Source organism: Stenella coeruleoalba (assembly GCF_951394435.1).
Source record: "Stenella coeruleoalba genome assembly, chromosome: 7".
NCBI classification, from domain to species: Eukaryota; Metazoa; Chordata; class Mammalia; order Artiodactyla; family Delphinidae; genus Stenella; species Stenella coeruleoalba.
The window spans coordinates 47,586,282-47,605,244 of NC_137153.1; the positions used below are offsets into that span (position 1 = coordinate 47,586,282).

Below are 18,963 nucleotides of genomic sequence, written 5' to 3' on the forward strand. Positions count from 1 at the left end.
TACATTTTTTTATAGAGGAGATGATCAAGTTAAGATGAGGTCATTAGCATGGGCCCTAATCCCATGTGACTGGTGTCCTAATAAAAAGGGGAAATTTGTACACAGAGGGGGACGTGTACAGAAGGAAGATGATGTGAAGACACATGGAGAATCCATCTACAAGCCAAGGGATGCCTGAGATTGTCAGACAGGAGCAGAATCATGAATCAGTTCTTCCTCACAGTCCTCACAAGGAATCAACCCTGCTAATGCCTTGATTTTGGAGTTTTAGCCTTCAGAACTGTGAGAAAACAAATTTCTGTTTTTTAAGCCACCTAGCTTTTGGTACCTTGCTAAGGCATTCTCGGGAAACTATTACAGTCAGTGACAATCATTGATCAGTTTGTACTCTACATGCAGCCTTGGATTGGATAGATGGCTGTACTCTGTACTGCTTTCCACCTAAGGAATTCAGAACATAATTAAGGAAGCTCTTTTATTTCATTGAAATTCTTCCTGTATGGGTATTGAACCAATCCTGAGCAAGATAAGGAGTTCAATAAGCAGTTGATCACCATCAATAGAATTAATTTTATTGCTAGAGGCCTGGCATGCCAAAGAAGTCTGAATGTTAACTAACCCCACCCACCCGAATGTTTATCTTTAATAAACCAATATCTGGCCTTAAAAACCCTTCTCACCATTCCAGAAATCCCCTATCAACACACAGAAATTAGAACCAAAGATGATACTCATTTGCCTTCCCTTTTCTAGGCTCTTTGTCACGTTTATACATGTGTGCACATATATAGGGAGAGGATGAAACCTAGCTTCGCACACCCATCCATAGCCACCCTTAAATTTCCACAGTACATTGCTATGTTGGTCCTACCTCTAAAACTGAGTTTCTGGATCATTTTTCTTCTCTGTACTTCATTCCTGCTGGAAATTAGAGTTTTCTCTTAACCTAAGCCCATGTTTTGGACTCCGGACACCCGACCCAGTTTTGGCCAATCTCCTCCCCAAAGAGATGGGATGTTTCCACTGGACATAATTCTATGTTAAATTGTAAAAGATACCAAAATCTTCATAGTGCTGTCTATCTCTTTTCTGTTTAGTCATTGCTCTTGAACATTTCAATGCTGTGCCCCACTCATGCTCAGTTAAGATTGCCTACCTACATCAGGCCCAAGCTCATCATGAAATAGCTGCCACTTGTTGAGAGGCTCTTCTCATTACAATGATAGATGCATAATTCATGAATATCTAACAATAATCCGAAGAAATAGGTAAACTATTATTCAAATTTTACAGAGAAAGAAGCTTAGGTTGTCAAACAAATAGATGATTTAAATATTGGTATGAGCGTTGAGAAAATGAATGACTTTAGTGACGGGATTTTTGTTTTAATCTTTTTATAAGTCAAGGAGTTTCCAATTCTTTGCTTTCACCTAGACTGACTGAAGAACTTACCAGCTGACAGGTGTTCATAAAAAGTATTTTTGATGATTAATCATTATATGATTTTTGTCATGTGTCTCAAAAGGATTTAAAACTGAGTGACATTTCCATCACAAAGCTCCTTCCATTCCCACCTACTGTTCAGTAAATAATATTTCTCAGACATCCATAAAAACAAAAAATAGGAATAGAATTGATGTTGATCCTTATCTCATTTAGCAATAACAGGAATACATGAACTAATTGGAAACAAAAAAGTTTCCATCATCTCATCAAAAGATGCATCTCCAAAAAAATAATGACCCTGGTATAGATGCTGATCAAGAAATCAAAGAGCTAAACTAGCTCTCATTTACTGACAGGATCATTTTGGGTAATTCCAATGCCAGACATGGAAATCAATATGAAAGCCCAGAACTGAGAATATTACATCTTTCAGGAAACTCCACAGAACAGCCATCTTAACCAATAAGAGAAGAATTTAATCAAATTTGAGTAACTGACAGCCTCTGAGATAAATATGATTATTTCCATCAAGTTAAAGAAGGTCTAAAATAGGTCAACAATTATTATTTCTTTCCCACTAAAGTTCAATAGGCATGGGCTGGTAAAGAATTACCTGATGTCCCTCTTTAAAAGCTTTCATGATCTGAGTTAAAAATGTCTACTCAGATAGACCAGTTCAGTGCTACACCATAATTTTCTACTCTGGCAACCATATCAGGAATAGAATTTGGGACAAATAATTTAATTTCTGAGAATTTAGCCCAACATCTTAATAAGGTGCCAAATTACAGGTTGCTATGAGAATTAAGTTACATAAGACATGGTTTGTAAAGCACCTACTTTTTAACTTCTTGGCGAATGAAAAGTATAAATAAGTACTGATAAAGACTGAATTTTAATAGCAGATCAAGTAGGACCTTGGTTTGTTCCTTCCCATGATAATCCTTCGCTCTCTGGTATGGGCAGTACCAACACTAGAACAATCTACATTGATTATAAAAAGCATGGAGAAAAGGAAGATTTAAATTTTATCTTTGACTCAAGCATTAGAGATGCCCCTTAAGTAGGCCTACTATGCGGACATGGAAGACACGTTTGTAATTCCATTCTTTCATTAATAAGTCATTTATTAGGCACCTGATATATACCAGGAAATAGGGCTATAAACCTAAAGAGAAAATTAACCTTAACAGACTCTTAAATAACTATGAAAAATAAACACAATGTGATGTGAAATATGCTTTCCTAAATGAATATATTATGGTGAAAGGGGTGATTAAAAGAAGTTAGTAGGATCACAAAAGAGGTGATATTAGAGGTAATATTTATAAAATATTCTGGATTTTGCTCAAGGGGCAAGAAAAGAGACCATAGCTGTTATGGTCGCTACTGAGCTGGCGCATCACTGGCATTCAATAATCATTTATTGTCAACAAGTCACTTAGTGACTATTTTTAATCAATGAAATGATGAAAAGGTGCATGATAAAGGAAAATGTGTATGCTTGGATCTTAATATGTTAGTATGTTGGCTGTCTTCAGACGAGCTGCAAAACTATTTGAGTTTCTTTTGTGCAGGGTTATCTCTAATTGTTTAAATTTTACCATGAAGGCAAGAGTAGCCAGCATATCCTCTGGACTCATACAGAACCAACTTCTCTTTCACTGGGAAATGCTTACACTATTTGCATAATGAGCTCCGGTCTTCACTTCTGACTTAAATACTCCTAATACTTTCAAAGATTTTTCTTCTGATTGAATTCTAGCCTCTTCACTATAGTGGTCTTTTTTTCTTTAGATATGCACCAATTTTTTAAATGTCCATGGTGAAATTGGGTGCCCAACACTCAAACGTATTGTTACAAATACAGTAGACAATAGGACAGATGACAGTAGCTTCATTTACACTCTATTTTCTACTAGAAAGTGTCCCATTGGGGAAAACAAAGATGTCAGTATAGACTATCTAGGCAAGATCTTTTCTTGTCATGATTTGCTAAGTGTTGTTTCCTTCTTCTACTCTGTTTTCCTATTGCTAGGAAGAAAAACCAACCCATATCCTGGAAATACATTTTTTTGCATTGGGATAACACATTTATTGCTAGCATGTAAATTTAAAAGCCAGAACATTACTTAGACATTACCCAGGAGCCCAGCAACCTCAAAGTTTATGCCCGGATAAGACTCAGAAGAAACAAAACACCAAATCTGCAATAATGTTCTCTTTATTTCACAATAATAGTGTCTTTATTTTTTATACGGCCCATCACCAGACTCTTTTGATACTGGATGTCAGCAAGTTCATAGCCATGCATGGAGATGCTCCTACACCCTTTAATTCCTAAGCCTTGTCTTCTCCTCTTTCCCTACTTTGGGCCATTCTAGAGTCCCAAACATTTTTTCCCTAAGAGGCTATAGAATCCCACCTTTTTGGGCATTAAGATAATCTGAGATTTTTGTAAATAGCATAGCCAAAGCATCAAAACTTCTTACTCTCAAAACTCAGAAACAGGGAAATTCAAATCAAAATCACAATGAGATGTTGCCTCACACCTGTCAGAATGGCTATCATCAAAAAGAACACAAATAACAATTTTACTGAGGATATGGAGAAAAGGGGATGCTAGTACACTGTTGCTGGGAATGTAAATTGGTACAGCCACTATGGAAAAATGTTGGTGGGAATGTAAATTAGTACACCCACTATGGAAAACAGTACAGAGGTTCCTCAAAAAATTAAAAAGAGAACTACCATATAATCCATCAATTTCATTCCTGGGTATTTATCCAAAGAAAATGAGAACACTAATTAGAAAAGATATATGCACCCCAATATTCATAGCAGCACTATTTATTATAATAGCCAAGATATGGAAGCAACCTAAGTGCCCATTGATAGACAAATGAATAAAGAAGGTGTGGTATACTATACAATGGAATATTACTCAACCATAAAAAAGAATGAAATGTTGCCATTTGCAGCAACACAGGTGGAGGGTATTACGGTTAGTGAAATAAGTCAGACAGAGAAAGACAAATACTGTATGTTTTCACTTATATGTGGAATCTAAAAAACAAAAGAACAAGTATAAAATAGAAACAGACTCATAGATACAAAGAACAAACTGGTGGTTTCCAGAGAATAGGATGGTGAGGGGATGAGTGAAATAGGTGAAGAGGATTAAGAGGTACAAACTACCAGTTATAGAATAAATAAGTTATAAGGATGTAATGTACAGCACAGAAAATATAGTCGATGTTTTATAATAATTTTGTATGGTATATAATCTATAAAAATATCAAATCACTATTGATATTGTAACCTGAAACAAATATTGTAACTCAACTATACTTCAATACATAATAAAGAAAAATAATACAGAGAGATGCCACAGAGCTCCAAAACTTAATGACTTTATATTAGTACTTAGGAATTATCAATCACTATGTGATTTTCTAATCTTATAGGTAGGCATGGTCACCCCTGGAGACTGTCATTAATTATCTGGGAAGGAGGTAAGGGCTTTTTTCCTCTATGCCTCCATCTTCTAAAATTCAGGTAATCTGTCATATGCTCATGGAAGCCAGTCGTCCCTTGTAAACCATGGTTACATGTTATTCTCCATTTATTTCTCTTTTGTTATTGCCCAACTTTCAGATAAGTCTTACATAAATAATATAAATATCCCAACTTTAGCCTGTTAATAGAAGGACAGATTCCCTCTTAGAGAAGAAAGTTCAAAGCGAAACAATACCACACATCTATGCCATGTACAAAATGGTGCAATAGAAATCCTCAAGAAACACCCTAGAGAAAGGAAACAACGTCTGGTTATAGAGCCTTAGCTAAGTCTCTTCTTTATGGAAATTCTCCCTTTGCTGCCAACCCTGAAAAATCTGGTTTCATTCAGGAAGATGCCAAGTATATATGCATTTATTTGAGATTCTAACCAACTCTAAGCCTGTGGGATCCAAGGTGTTCCCATCAGCACCAAACACTGGTTCAGAACTCTAGCTGGTTTTCTGGGCTCATCTCTGTAAGAGCCACCACACACCCAACTAGATTTCTCAGCACCCTATTTTCCTTCAGACCTCTAGAGCTATGAAAGAACTATAGAAAGATGAACTCCCTGGCTGATGACCTCAGAAATCCCCAAATCACACCCACTGAAATCCCTAATCACATCACAAAAAGGCCCAAGGAGGCTTTTCCTGTAGGGAAAGCTTAATATCAAAGCAAATCCATGTTCCACTTCAACACCTGTGCAAGGAGAGAAGGTCCCAGTTGGGTCTCTGTTGACTTACTGCAGTTGTTGGAATTAGGGACCTGTCTTCCTGCCTCTCTCTCTCACTGGGGGATATTTAGGGAACAGTTCTTTCTGCTGATCACTAGGACAAAGGTTGCTATCATGCTGAGACTTAAGATTGAAATTTAAAAACAAATATTTCCCCTATTCCATTCAGGTTTAGATAAGAGTCTCAAACATTCTCTCAAGAATCAATAATCTAGGGCAGAAAAGTATTGTGTAGCAAGAAAACAGAAATCACCTCCCCACAAATTTTGCCTGGTTCCTAAGAAATGTCCTAGCAATTCTATATAGATTCAAAGAACTACTTAACTATGTAGATTTCTAAATACCATACATTTAATATTAGCCTCCCAAGTTGTGCAAAACTTATGAAAAGTATTTGCTTCATCACCTTCTTACTCACAAGGGAAATAGTTTCTGGGCCATAGTTGGCCCCCCGCACAATCCAATCGGGAACTCCCCACAAGATCCCCAAGTCTTGAGTACGTCAAGAATAGTGGAGGGCATTTACCATTGCAACAAAAAGAATAAAATACCTAGGAATAAACCTACCTAAGGAGACAAAAGACCCATACGTGGAAAACTATAAGACACTGATGAAAGAAATTAAAGATGATACAAACAGATGGAGAGATATACCATGTTCTTGGATTGGAACAATCAACACTGTGAAAATGACTATACTACTCAAAGCTATCTACAGATTCAATGCAATCCTTATCAAACTACCAATGGCATTTTCCACAGAATTAGAACAAAAAAATTCACAATTTGTATGGAAACACAAAAGACCCCGAATAGCCAAAGCAATCTTGAGAAAGAAAAACAGAGCTGGAGGAATCAGGCTCCTGGACTTTACACTGTACTACAAAGCTACAGTAATCAAGACAGTATGGTACTGGCACAAAAACAGAAATATAGATCAATGGAACAGGATAGAAAGCCCAGAGATAAACCCACACACATATGGTCACCTTATCTCTAATAAAGGAGGCAAGAATATACAATGTAGAAAAGACAGCCTCTTCAATAGGTGGTGCTGGAAAAACTGGACAGCTACATGTAAAAGAATGAAGTTAGAACACTCCCTAACACCATACACAAAAATAAACTCAAAATGGATTAAAGACCTAAATGTAAGGCCAGACAGTATAAAACTCTTAGAGGAAAACATAGGCAGAACTGTCTATGACATAAATCACAGCAAGATCCTTTTTGACTCACCTCCTAGAGTCATGAAAATAAAAACAAAAATAAACAAATGGGACCTCATTAAACTCAAAAGCTTTTGCACAGCAAAGGAAACCATAAACGAGATGAAAAGACAACCCTCAGAATGGGAGAAAATATTTGCAAATGAAGCAATGGACAACGGATTAATCTCCAAAATATACAAACAGCTCATGCAGCTCTATATCAAAAAAACAAACAACCCAATCAGAAAATGGGCGGAGGACCTAAATAGACATTTCTCCAAAGAAGACATACAGATGGCCAAGAGGCACATGAAAAGATGTTCAACATCACTAATTATTAGAGAAATGCAAATCAAAACTACAATGAAGTATCACTTCACACCAGTCAGAATGGTTATCATAAAAAAATCTATAAACAATAAATGCTGGAGAGGGTGTAGAGAAAAGGGAACCCTCTTACACTGTTGGCAGGAATGTAAATTGATACAGCCACTTGTGGAGAACAGTATGGGGGTTCCTTAAAAAACTAAAACTAGAACTACCGTATGGCCCAGCAATCCCACTACTGGGCATATACCCTGAGAAAACCATAATTCAAAAGACACATGCACCCCAATGTTCATTGCAGCACTATTTATAATAGCCAGGTCATGGAAACAACCTAAACGTCCATCAACAGAGGAATGGATAAAGAAGATGTGGTATCTGTATACAATGGAATATTACTCAGTCGTAAAAAGGTTTGAAACTGGGTCATATGTAGAGATGTGGATGGACCTAGATTCTGTCATACAGAGTGAAGTAAGCCAGAAAGAGAAAAACAACTATCATATATTAACACATATATTTAAAATCTAGAAAAACAGTACGGATGAACCTATTTCCAGGGCAGGAACAGAGATGCAGATATAGAGGATAGATGTGTGGACACAGTGGGGGAAGGGGAGGGTGGGATTAATCTGGAGATTAGGTTTGACATAAATACACTACCATGTGTAAAACAGATAGCTAGTGGGAACCTCCTGTATAGCACAGGGAGCTCAGCTCGGTGCTCTGCGATGGACTAGATGGGCGGGATGTGGGGGAGGGAAGTCCAAGAGGGAGGAGGTATATGTATCCATATAGCTGATTCACTTCGTTGTACAGCAGAAACTAACACAACATTGTGAAGCAATTTTACTCCAACAAAGAAAAAATAAAGAACAGTGGGTAACACCATTCTCCAATTTCTACCCTTCCACCCTTTCCATGCCATTTGTAATAGGAAATACATTTTAGATTTCCATGTTCTGGAGCCCTTGAAAGTAATTATAACTACCAGTTGAACTCCAAGAGATAAGTTGCTGAGATTCATGGCTTGCTTTGCTTCACACAAGCTCATCAGAACAGTCATGATAGGAAAATAAAAAAGACTTGCAAGAAACGTATTATTTGCTCTTCCTTAGGGCTTTAGTTCTCTAAGCCTCTGTCCTACCTTTAAAAAGCTGGAGGACTGGTAAGGTGCCTAACTACAGTATCATCTTTAATTTCACCGGTTTCTCCCTTTGTGATAACATGCAGTGAATCAAATATGGGAAGTGTCAAAAGATAAATGTCTTTAAGAAGTTTTACAACTTCAAGTTTTGAACAGCTTTAGGTGTCTTCAGAAGAGAGGTGCTCGAAGGGCTAGATCATCTGCAGGTCCTTAAGAGACCTAGCATGAAAATAACAATTCCTCTACCTCCTCCGTCTCTTCCAAACTCTGCCATGAGACTGGTCATTAGTTCTAGGTTCTCCCTCTCCACACTTCACAGAGAAAGCTAAACCCAGGCCATCAACGCTTCTATCCCAGAGAAGGATTCCAGCATTCACCTGTAAGTTCCTGGACAGCTTCTCTGAGAGGCACAGATATACTCCTTTTGATTCTGCTTCCAGGTCAGAGATCCATCTAGCTCTTGAAAACTCTGAAAACTTGGGATTCCTTTTTCCTAACGCTACCTTGTTCTCGAGTCTTGAGCAAGTGGTTACAATAATATGTCTACAATGGGGTTACAATGTCAAAGACTGTATGAGAATCCTGTACTCTTATCGAACGGAGCAGCAAATGTCAGCGCTCACTTATTTGAAGTGTTGTTCTAGCTAAATGCTCATCTGGGACTTCACAGCGTTCGTTGGCATCCTGGGGATATGAGCATACTCTACAAATACAGGTTAAACTCAGTCAGGCCACAGAAGAACTTCAGCCCCATTATTTCCAGATATGTAACAAAAATGTCACCTCTTCCACAGCATAGCTGCCTATCAGGGGAGAAAGAATTACTCTTCATTTCTTGAGGGCCCTCCCAGTGCCTGACTCTGGACTAAAACTCAAAAAGGAAAAATGACTAACCGGAATAGTTGTCCCATGCATTCTAAACACTGAGGTGAGCCAAGAATCAGTACTTGCTGATTTTTTTTGTCAGTACATCCAGGAACATGTTTTCTAAATGAAATAAAGGTAATCACATTCCCAGCCTTCCAAAAAATACACCTTTAATTTTTCTAAAAATGTATCCTCTTCTAGGGATAAGTATGTTCATGTTGTCCTGGTGTCTCGAGAAGTTTTATTTAGCAGTTCAAGACGAAGCATCTAGGGCAGGCCCTGAGTCCCCACAGGCCACACCGATTGCCTGTGCACTCAGTTGACTGGGGCAAGGGTTGGGGGTGGGGTGCTGTGGAAGAGTGGGGCCCAGGCCTGTTCCCTCTAAATAAAGTAGAAGCAGCAAAACAATGGCCCCCTCAGCCAGGGCGTGGAGGATCCTGGCAAGAGGAGCAGGCAGGGAATACTCTGGGGCTAGATACTATTGGGCTAGATACAAGTGAACCCAGGACACAGATGTGGGCACCTGGTCAGGCCAGGCTCTTTCAGCACTTTTTTTTTTTTTTAATAAAACTCATCTTTTACATACCAGAAGGTGAAAAATGCATTGGAAAAAAAAGCCACTAAATTCATTCTCAGTGTACTCAATGCTCAACCTGCACATGAATTTCTTTTTTACATTTCTACAGTCAAACTGGTACAGAATTTGGAACAATTTGAAGTGAATTTGGAGCAGTCTACTCAGAAAATATATCTGCATACCAAGAGATGTGGTTCCCACAAAGTACCTGGTGATCAGTTTCCTGATAATTTGTCATAAAAAGATGGAGAGGGGCTCTCTGTTTATCCCCATGGTGACAACATTCAGATTTGAACAACTCCAGCCTCAAAAAGAGCTCTCACCATTAGCCAACACAAAGCAGAGTGCTTGAGATATGGTGACTTTTCAAAAGCACCACATATTTGAGACTCTCTTGCATGTACATACACTGCTTCTGAGGCCAAGATAAGTTGACCATTTTAGTCGGTATGTCGTTCTTTTTTAATAAAAATGCACTTTGCTATTGAAGGACACATCAACTTTTTAGAAGGATTTTAGCACTTCATTAAAATGTTAAAAGATGTCTTTAAGATAGCTAGCTTATAAGTAATTGCCAAATATGTTTTACTCAAAATGAAAGCTGGGAGATAAGAGAAAGACAAAAGGTGGACACAATACTGTGTGAGACACATGTTTAAGTAAGGAAAACACTCAAATATGTTTCTTTGCTGAAACAGCCTGGCTGTTGGAAAGTGAATACAAGACTCAGATAATTATGGAGATCATCTGGTTGTACTGTGAAGAGATACCAAAATAGACAGATGATGCATTTAAGCATTCAGTGCTCATGCTAGAAAAGAAGTAAAAATTAATGTGAAGAACAGAAATTAATGAAAGAAGATGATCAATAAAGCCAACAATTATTTGGAAAAAATAAGTACTTAGACAAATTTCTGAAGAGTATGATGATCAACTGTCCACTAATTAATCTCTAGACAACTCAATTCCCATCAAAATCTTGACAAAGGACAACTTCATGGAAGTTGACAAGCCTACTATGAAATTATATGGAACAGTAAAGGGTCAAGCATTGCCAACAGACTAACTCTCCTCTTGAAGAAGAGTGTAGTGTGGAACTTACCTCACCATAAAATGAGAACAGAAGAAAAGACAGAGGACAAGAGCTGAGAAGAGTGGAGAGTAGAATAGATCATGTGTGTGTATGCGTTCTGTGCATTGCCAAACTTATGTAATGCTGAGTCCTGATAAAAAATAAAAGTTGAAACACTCCACTCAAGAGAAACTTGAACATGTGAAGAAATATGTTCAAGCACGCCCACAGCAACACTACTGGAATAACAACAAAAAAGCTTTAAAAAAAAACCCCAAATGTCTACCAATAAGACAATGGATACAATGTATTGGTAAAGTGGGATACTATTCAGCAGAACAGAAGAATGAACTGTAGTTATGTGTCTCAAACATGAATGAATCTCAGAAACGTGTTAAATGCAAAACAGAAGTTGAAGAAAAATAGTCACATTGCAATTGCATTTATATATAGATTTGAAACCAGCACTAATTTATCACTTATAGATGCAAATTTTATAGTAAAACTATAAAGAAGAATTTCTAACCCTATGGGAGGGGAGGAGAGGAAATAAAATGAAAACCTAAGGGGAAAGTTACATAAAGGGCTTCAGAAATATTAGTAATCTATTCTTAAGCTGGGTGGTAGGTATAGGCAGGGTTGATATTCAAAACATATTATGCAATAATCCAAACAGTCTAACTACCAACGAATCTAAAAGGACAAATGCTGTAGTAATTTATCAGAGCCCAAACAGTGACTGCTTTCCAGGCTTTATATGTTTAAGAACTGAATCTTAAAAGAGGTTCACGTCCAAAGAGATGGGGCGTGGCGGGGGCGGGGGGTAAGGGAAGTACCTGGAGGTTCAGATCAGCAGTTACCTACCAGTCAGTATGGACACCCTTCCACAGTCACTATCGCCACACTCGTGCCTACCATCTGAATAATAAATAGTCATGGATATAGGAATGTTTTTTTATTCCTTGTACCACATAGTATATATTATATTGATATTTTTGTATATATACAACAGCACTTCCCAATAGTAATATAATGCATGCCACAGATGTGAGCCATATATGCAATTTTGAATTTTCTGTTAGCCTCTTTTTAAAAAGTAAAACAGGTAAAACTAATTTTAATAATATTTTGTTCAATTAAGTTATTTCCAAAATATAATTTCAACAGGTGAACAATATAGAAAAATTGTTAATGGAATATTTTTGTACTAAATGTTCAAGATTCAATATGTGTATTTTACATAAATAGCACTCACAAGCTGAACCAGCCACATTTCAAGTGCTCAGTGTGGCTGGTGGCTAAGACCCTGAACACCACACATATAGACTATTTTATGAATTTAAATGATAGAATAAGAATTTTCGTATCTGTAGATATGGAAAGATCTCTCAGACATTATTTAATGCAAAAAAGAAAGATATAGAAGAGTACATATAGATAGTATGATTCAACCTGTTTAAGTATATGGGAAATGCATTTTTTTCTGGAAAACTATTAAAACTATTAATGGCAGTGTTTCTTGAAGAGAAGAGCTAGAGACTGAGGACTCAGTGATATTTTTTCTGAATTTTAGTACCTCTATGAACTTTAACTTTTTAAAGCGTGAATGTCTATTATTTTTATTTTTAAGAATAGAAACAAATAGTTAATACTGAGGCATATAACAGTGAGAAAAATACTATGAAATAGTTAATTTAAGGGGAGCCTCAATTACATTTCCTACCAAAAATGTCAAAACTCTAGATTTTGTAATGAAGTGGTAATTTGCCATTCTCTGTCTACTTTGGCAGACAGGCATCCCAGACAGGCCACAATGATCACTTGCCCGGTGAACACTCTGCTTTTCCCCACATTGCGACTCCTGATCGAACTGAAAATAGATGTAAGATTAGGGAATTAAGTAAGCCAAGAAGGAAAGATGCCTAAAACTTTTATGGCTTTACAGACTTGAATTCAAATGCTTTGGTACATGCAAGATGCCCTAGATCTACTCTCCCCTGGAATCGCTAATTTAGTAGTCCTTTGAAGAAGGAAGTGGACTTCTATCTGACCTAATTTGCTCCTGACACACTCACGTTCATGATTATTGCATCCTTTTAAGTGTATCTAAAAGAGCTTTTATGAAGAATCTTAATAAAGTTTTTCCTAGGGGCCGCATCAGCATTACTAGATTGTTTTCCAGAGTCTTCTATATTTCCATTTTGGAAAATCAAGACTACCTGGCTCCACCTTTGCCTCTGACCCTTTTCTTGTTTTCTGTATATCCTTAAGATCGTCAGCATTATTCAGGAATCCCTCCTGAAGTTTTATCGGTGTTCTTAAATTATTAATACTGACCAGGACAGTTGAATCCTGTGGGGGTGGCCCTGTTCTACTCTATTTCTTTAATAATGCTAGTTGTGTGATCCTTAATCTGCAGTGCACTTTTAATGGGAAAAAAAAAGATTTAGGATTTGAGTCACAAGGCCTTCATTTCATCATATGTTGATATTACACCACCATCCCCAACCAGTAAGTCTATTACTTACTCTCTTTTCCCTCTCACTCCAAAATAAATGAAAGTTTATTCTCAGCTTTTTCACCTTAGTCCTGTTCTTCAAAGTTCTTGCTGCTAAGCCTGACCAACAGCTTCCAGCCAAAGTGGAGTCAAGGTGTGAGCAGTACTGCACTTGGCCACGAGAGGGCAGTGGAGGCCTAGAGCCAGGTGGTCACGCAGTCTCCTGTGGCTCTGACCAAAGAAAAATGAGCCAGAACCTTCTGATCTCACCGACCACAAGGCCACAGAAAAATGGGGAGTGCACCAAGCATGGCCTGAGCAGGAGGACGTCAGCGTTCCCATTAATTCATTCAACATTTGATGAACAAACTGAAAAATCAACTTTACCTCTTTAACCTGGTATGCCTTTGTTTCATTATTTTTTGTTCTATACCAGTGTCTTTTAAATATATCATGTAGGCCATCATCATCACTGACCCATCCCAATAGTTTCTGATCCAAGAGGCCTGGAGTCAGGCCCCAGGAATTTCTATTTGATCAAACACCACAGTTGACTAATTCAAATTAAAGGTGGAGAACCATGTCTAATCTCTTAATTCCATACAGTTTAGTTATTTAACCTTATATTATCTTTTATGTTGTATTATTATTGCACTTTATAGTTGCTGACATTGGTAACTTTTATCTTCCATTAAAAATTTGCCACCCTTAGGGCTCTCAACCTCTTATTTTCTCTCATTTCCAAACCTACCTATTCAGCTACAAACTATTTTAGAGGTAATAGAATGTGACAGAAGAAACATAATGAGCTTTGGAATTAGACAAACCTTCCCCACGCCTCAGTTTTTCTCAATAATATGAAAATTATACATAGTGTAGTTGATATAGGGATTAATGAGATGATATATGTTAATCACTTAGAGTAGTGATGGAATAACTGTAGACTCAATAAATGTTAATTTTAGTCCTTCTTTTATTCTTTATGGTTAATCACTTAGAGTAGTGATGGAATAACTGTAGACTCAATAAATGTTAATTTTAGCCCTTCTTTTATTCTTTATGGTAACCAGAGATATATAATCTGCATTCCTTCCTAGTGCCCCTCTCCAGTAGTTCTGCTATGAAGAACAAGGACTCAGACCATCTTGCTTTGTACAATATCACAGATAGAGGAGGGAAGAATACTAGCCCTGCCTGAGAGGAGATACAGGTCTGAATGGAAAGGACAGAAATAGGAAGGAGTAGCAGATACCCCCTGTTGCAAAATACTGAGCTCCAATAAGAAAAGGATTCAGGTGACCTGTAGACTTTGATAATACTTAAGAACTACATAAAGAAGTAAACATCAAATGATATAATATTTTTCTAACATTTTTTATTGGAGTAAAATTGCTTTACAATGTTGTATTAGTTTCTGCTGTACGACACGTGAATCAGCTAAATGGATACATATCCCCTCCCTCTTGGACCTCCCTCCCACCCCCCCATCCCACCCGTCTAGGTCATCACAGAGCACGAAGCTGAGCTCCCTCTGCTATATGGCAGGTTCTCACTAGCTATTTTACACATGGTAGTGTATTTATGTCAAACCTAATCTCCCAATTCGTCCTACCCTCCCCTTCCCCTATGTCCACATGTCCATTCTCTATGTCTACATCTGTATTCATGCTCTACAAATAGGTTCATCTGTACCATTTTTCTAGATTCCACATATATGCATTAATATATGTTATTTGTTTTTCTCTTTCTGGCTTACTTCACTCTGTATGATGAGACTCTAGGTCTATCCACATCTCTACAAATGACCCAATTTCATTCCTTTTTAACTCAACAAGTTATTCTACTTAAAATTTGGGCCCAAACTAAGTAGTGTCTATAAAAAATGTTTCTAGAAATTACCATGGTTTATTATCTATCTGTGAAAAGGAAAGAACAAAATCAAGGCGAACAACATATTTTTGACAGATATTGATTATTAAAATAACTGGCAAACCATCATTATTTGTCATGGAGGCAACCACTAAAGCAAGCAACCAACCACAAGCTTATATCAATATTAGGTATGAAAAATAAACATAGTCCAAGTAACTAAGAAAGAAATATATATGGAAAAAAGTAGATCACATATCAGAAGTCTAACTCTTTGTTATTCGGTAGAGTTTAGTAGAATAGTTCAAATGAAAGTTAAAGGGAATTATTAATTTAGCTCAAGGGCTAAAGCTACTGGTAACTTTACCAAATCTATAATTCCCTTCCCTCTGCAGACCTCTAATTACAATGACAAAAAGAGTGAATAAAAGTCCCTAACAACTGCAGAAGCAATTTTATCAATTTTATTTCAGACTTGGAATTGTTTTCAGATAACTCTTCCAGATAGAAAGGTGATTAAAATTTCTCCAAATCACCCTATTACAATGCAGTGAAGTGACATCCCTTCTTGGAACCTCCGCTTCCTCATCTATAAAGTGTTTATAAGTATTTAAACATCACTATACAAGTAGAAAGCACATAAGTTAGTAATTAGCCCATTGAAAATCGATGTTGTTTCTCCTTCCAGCCGTTCCTTTAAATCACATAATGACCCATGAAATACAATATCCAAGTATAAATGTCAATGTTTATAATACTGTCTTCCTCTAAATTTTCTAAATAATATGTGGTAGAAGCGATTCATTTGTTTTGTATACTTCTTAACACAGTATCAGAAAGAGAGTTCAGGTAGGCATAGTAGCGAATGAATGTTTCCATTATAGAGATTTCCAGTAATTTCCCCCTTGTTCTTTCATCATAGGTATTCCATATTTACTAAGTACCTGTAGCTGGTTAGTTGAGCTGACTAGATCAAAACACAGGAAGGTCAAAATCACGGATCTCATTATGTGTTAAAAAAAAATGCTCCTAGGATGGTGAGAAAAGGGAACACTTGCACATTATTGGTGAGAATATAAACAGATACAACCCCTATGGAAAACAGTATTGAGGTTCCTCAAAAACTTAAAAATATAACTGCAGTATATATAACTAGCACATGTATCTTTGCTGAGAGCATAGATATTATGTGTAGTGTTCTTACCACAACATACAGACAGATACACACACACACAATAATAACAATAATAAAGAGGTAGGAGGAAACTTTGCGAGGTGATGGGTATGTTTACGGCAGTGATGGTGGTGATGGTGTCACAGGTGTATACATACCCTCGAACTCGTCAAGTTGTACACATTAAAGCTTTTTATGTTAACTATACCTTGAGAAAGTGGTTTTAAAAAATGAAACAAATTGAAAACTAAAAATAAAAACTGACTCCTATACCCTGAAAATACTACTGATGACAGATTATGGGCACCTGGTTCACACTCTTTCTAACTCATCTTAAGTCTCACCATCATCTTAAGTAACATGCAAGTGCATTTGGACAGTCCCCCCAAAATGCTAACCTCACAAAAATCAATGACAACCTCACCCCACCACCTGACACTTGCACTTCACTTTTTGATAACACCCACAACTGTTCTACCTCTGAAACTTAAACTCTAGTTTCCCACTCTAAATCTACATGACTTCACTTCTCTCATTTTATCACTCCTATTATACCTATTCTATAACCTTATTAAAAATTCTAATTCCTTGAACACTTTATTCTGCCAAACTGTGAGCCCCAAATGAGATAATTTCTCACATATTTAGCCTAGACCTCACCCATCATTTGACACATTAACTCCCATGATTTCATTGTTGTCTGGCTTTCGAGCATGACAACCTTATATCAACCTAACCACTTCGCTTCCCTTCCTTTCATCTAAATGGCTTAGCACTGCTGGAGGAAAATGTACAACCATGTGAAATAATGTCACTACAAACTTATACTCACCATCCTCAGATGGGCCCTTTCTGTGTGGAGAGTCCTTCTCCCCGCTTCCTATTCTTTTTCAAACAGTGTCCAGCAGATGAATTCACTTCTCAGCAGATGAGTTCTCAGCAGCATTGCAACTTCAGAGAGAAAAGAAAGGTCATCATGTCTTTCTTACTGCTCTTATTCTTCTTTGTCAGGTTTTTTTTTTTTTGGGGGGGGGGAAGGGGAGTAAAAGAGGGGGAGGAGCAGGTTGAGTACTTTTTTTTTTTTTGCGGTACGCAGGCCACTCACTGTTGCGGCTTCTCCTGTTGCGGCTTCTCCCGTTGCGGAGCACAAGCTCCGGACGCGCAGGCTCAGCGGCCATGGCTCACGGGCCCAGCCGCTCCGCGGCACGTGGGATCTTCCCGGACCGAGGCACGAACCCGTGTCCCCTGCATCAGCAGGCAGACTCTCAACCACTGCGCCACCAGGAAGCCCAGGTTGAGTACTTTTAACATTCCATTCTACCTACTCCATTGGTTTATTAGATGTACACCTTTATTTCTTTAAGTCATTTCTCTAGGTTTTATAATATGCATTCTGAACTCATCAAAGTCTACTCATTAATTCTGTATCACTTCATGTAAAATGTAAGAATCTGTTAATAGCATATTCTATAACCCCACCCTACCACCACCATTTGTATTATTATGTATTTTATTTCTACATGTTATAAATCCCATAATACACTGTCGTTTATTTAAACATTTAATTATTATTCAAAGAAACAAAAACTAGAAAGAAAACATCTTTTTTATTTATCCACATATTTACCATTTTAGCATTCTTCATCTCTGTTAGAGCCAAATTTTCATCTGGTATTATTTTCCTTTAGTGAAAGGAACTGCCTTTAATGTTTCTTGTAGTACAGGTTTGCTAATAATAAATTCTCTCAGAGGGCTTCCCTGGTGGCACAGTGGTTGAGAGTCCGCCTGCCGATGTAGGGGATGTGGGTTCGTGCCCTGCTCTGGGAAGATCCCACATGCCACAGAGCGGCTGGGCCCGTGAGCCATGGCTGCTGAGCCTGCGCGTCCAGAGCCTGTGCTCCGCAACGGGAGAGGCCACAACAGTGAGAGGCCCGCGTACCGCAAAAAAAAAAAAAAAGATTCTCTCAGATTTTGCTTGTCTAAACATGTCCCTTTATTTTTTGCCTTCCTTTACATAGTTTTGCTGAACATATGATTCTATTTTGACATTTTTTCCCTTTCCTTCTAGCCTTTAAAGAAGCCAAACCAGAGAGACCTTCAAGATGGTGGAGCAGTAAGACATGGAGATCACCTTCCTCCCCACAAATACATCAGAAATACATCTACATGTGGAACAACTCCTACAGAACACTTACTGAATGGTGGCAGAAGACCTCAGACTTCCCAAAAGGCAACAAACTCCCCATGTACCTGGGCAACGGATGCCCTCAGGAGACCTACACACAGAGGAGGCACCCAATCCAAAGCTGAACCCCAGGAGTTGTGCAAACAAAGAAGAGAAAGGGAAACCTCTCCATGCAGCCTCAGGAGCAGCGGATTAAATCTCCACAATCAATTTGATGTACCTGCATCTGTGGAATACCTGAATAGACAACGAATCATCCCAAATTGAGGAGGTGGACTTTGGGAGCAAGAGAAGACT

At 37.8% G+C, this 18,963-nt stretch overlaps 1 long non-coding RNA gene across 1 annotated transcript in view; it reads right to left on the minus strand.

Moving 5' to 3' along the window:
- LOC307189193 overlaps positions 1-18,963 on the minus strand; it is a 325,811-nt gene that overhangs the window by 47,307 nt on the left and 259,541 nt on the right. The window contains exon 3 of the long non-coding RNA XR_013829115.1: positions 17,314-17,432. This is a non-coding gene — a long non-coding RNA (uncharacterized lncRNA). The remainder of the gene's footprint in view (positions 1-17,313; positions 17,433-18,963) is intronic.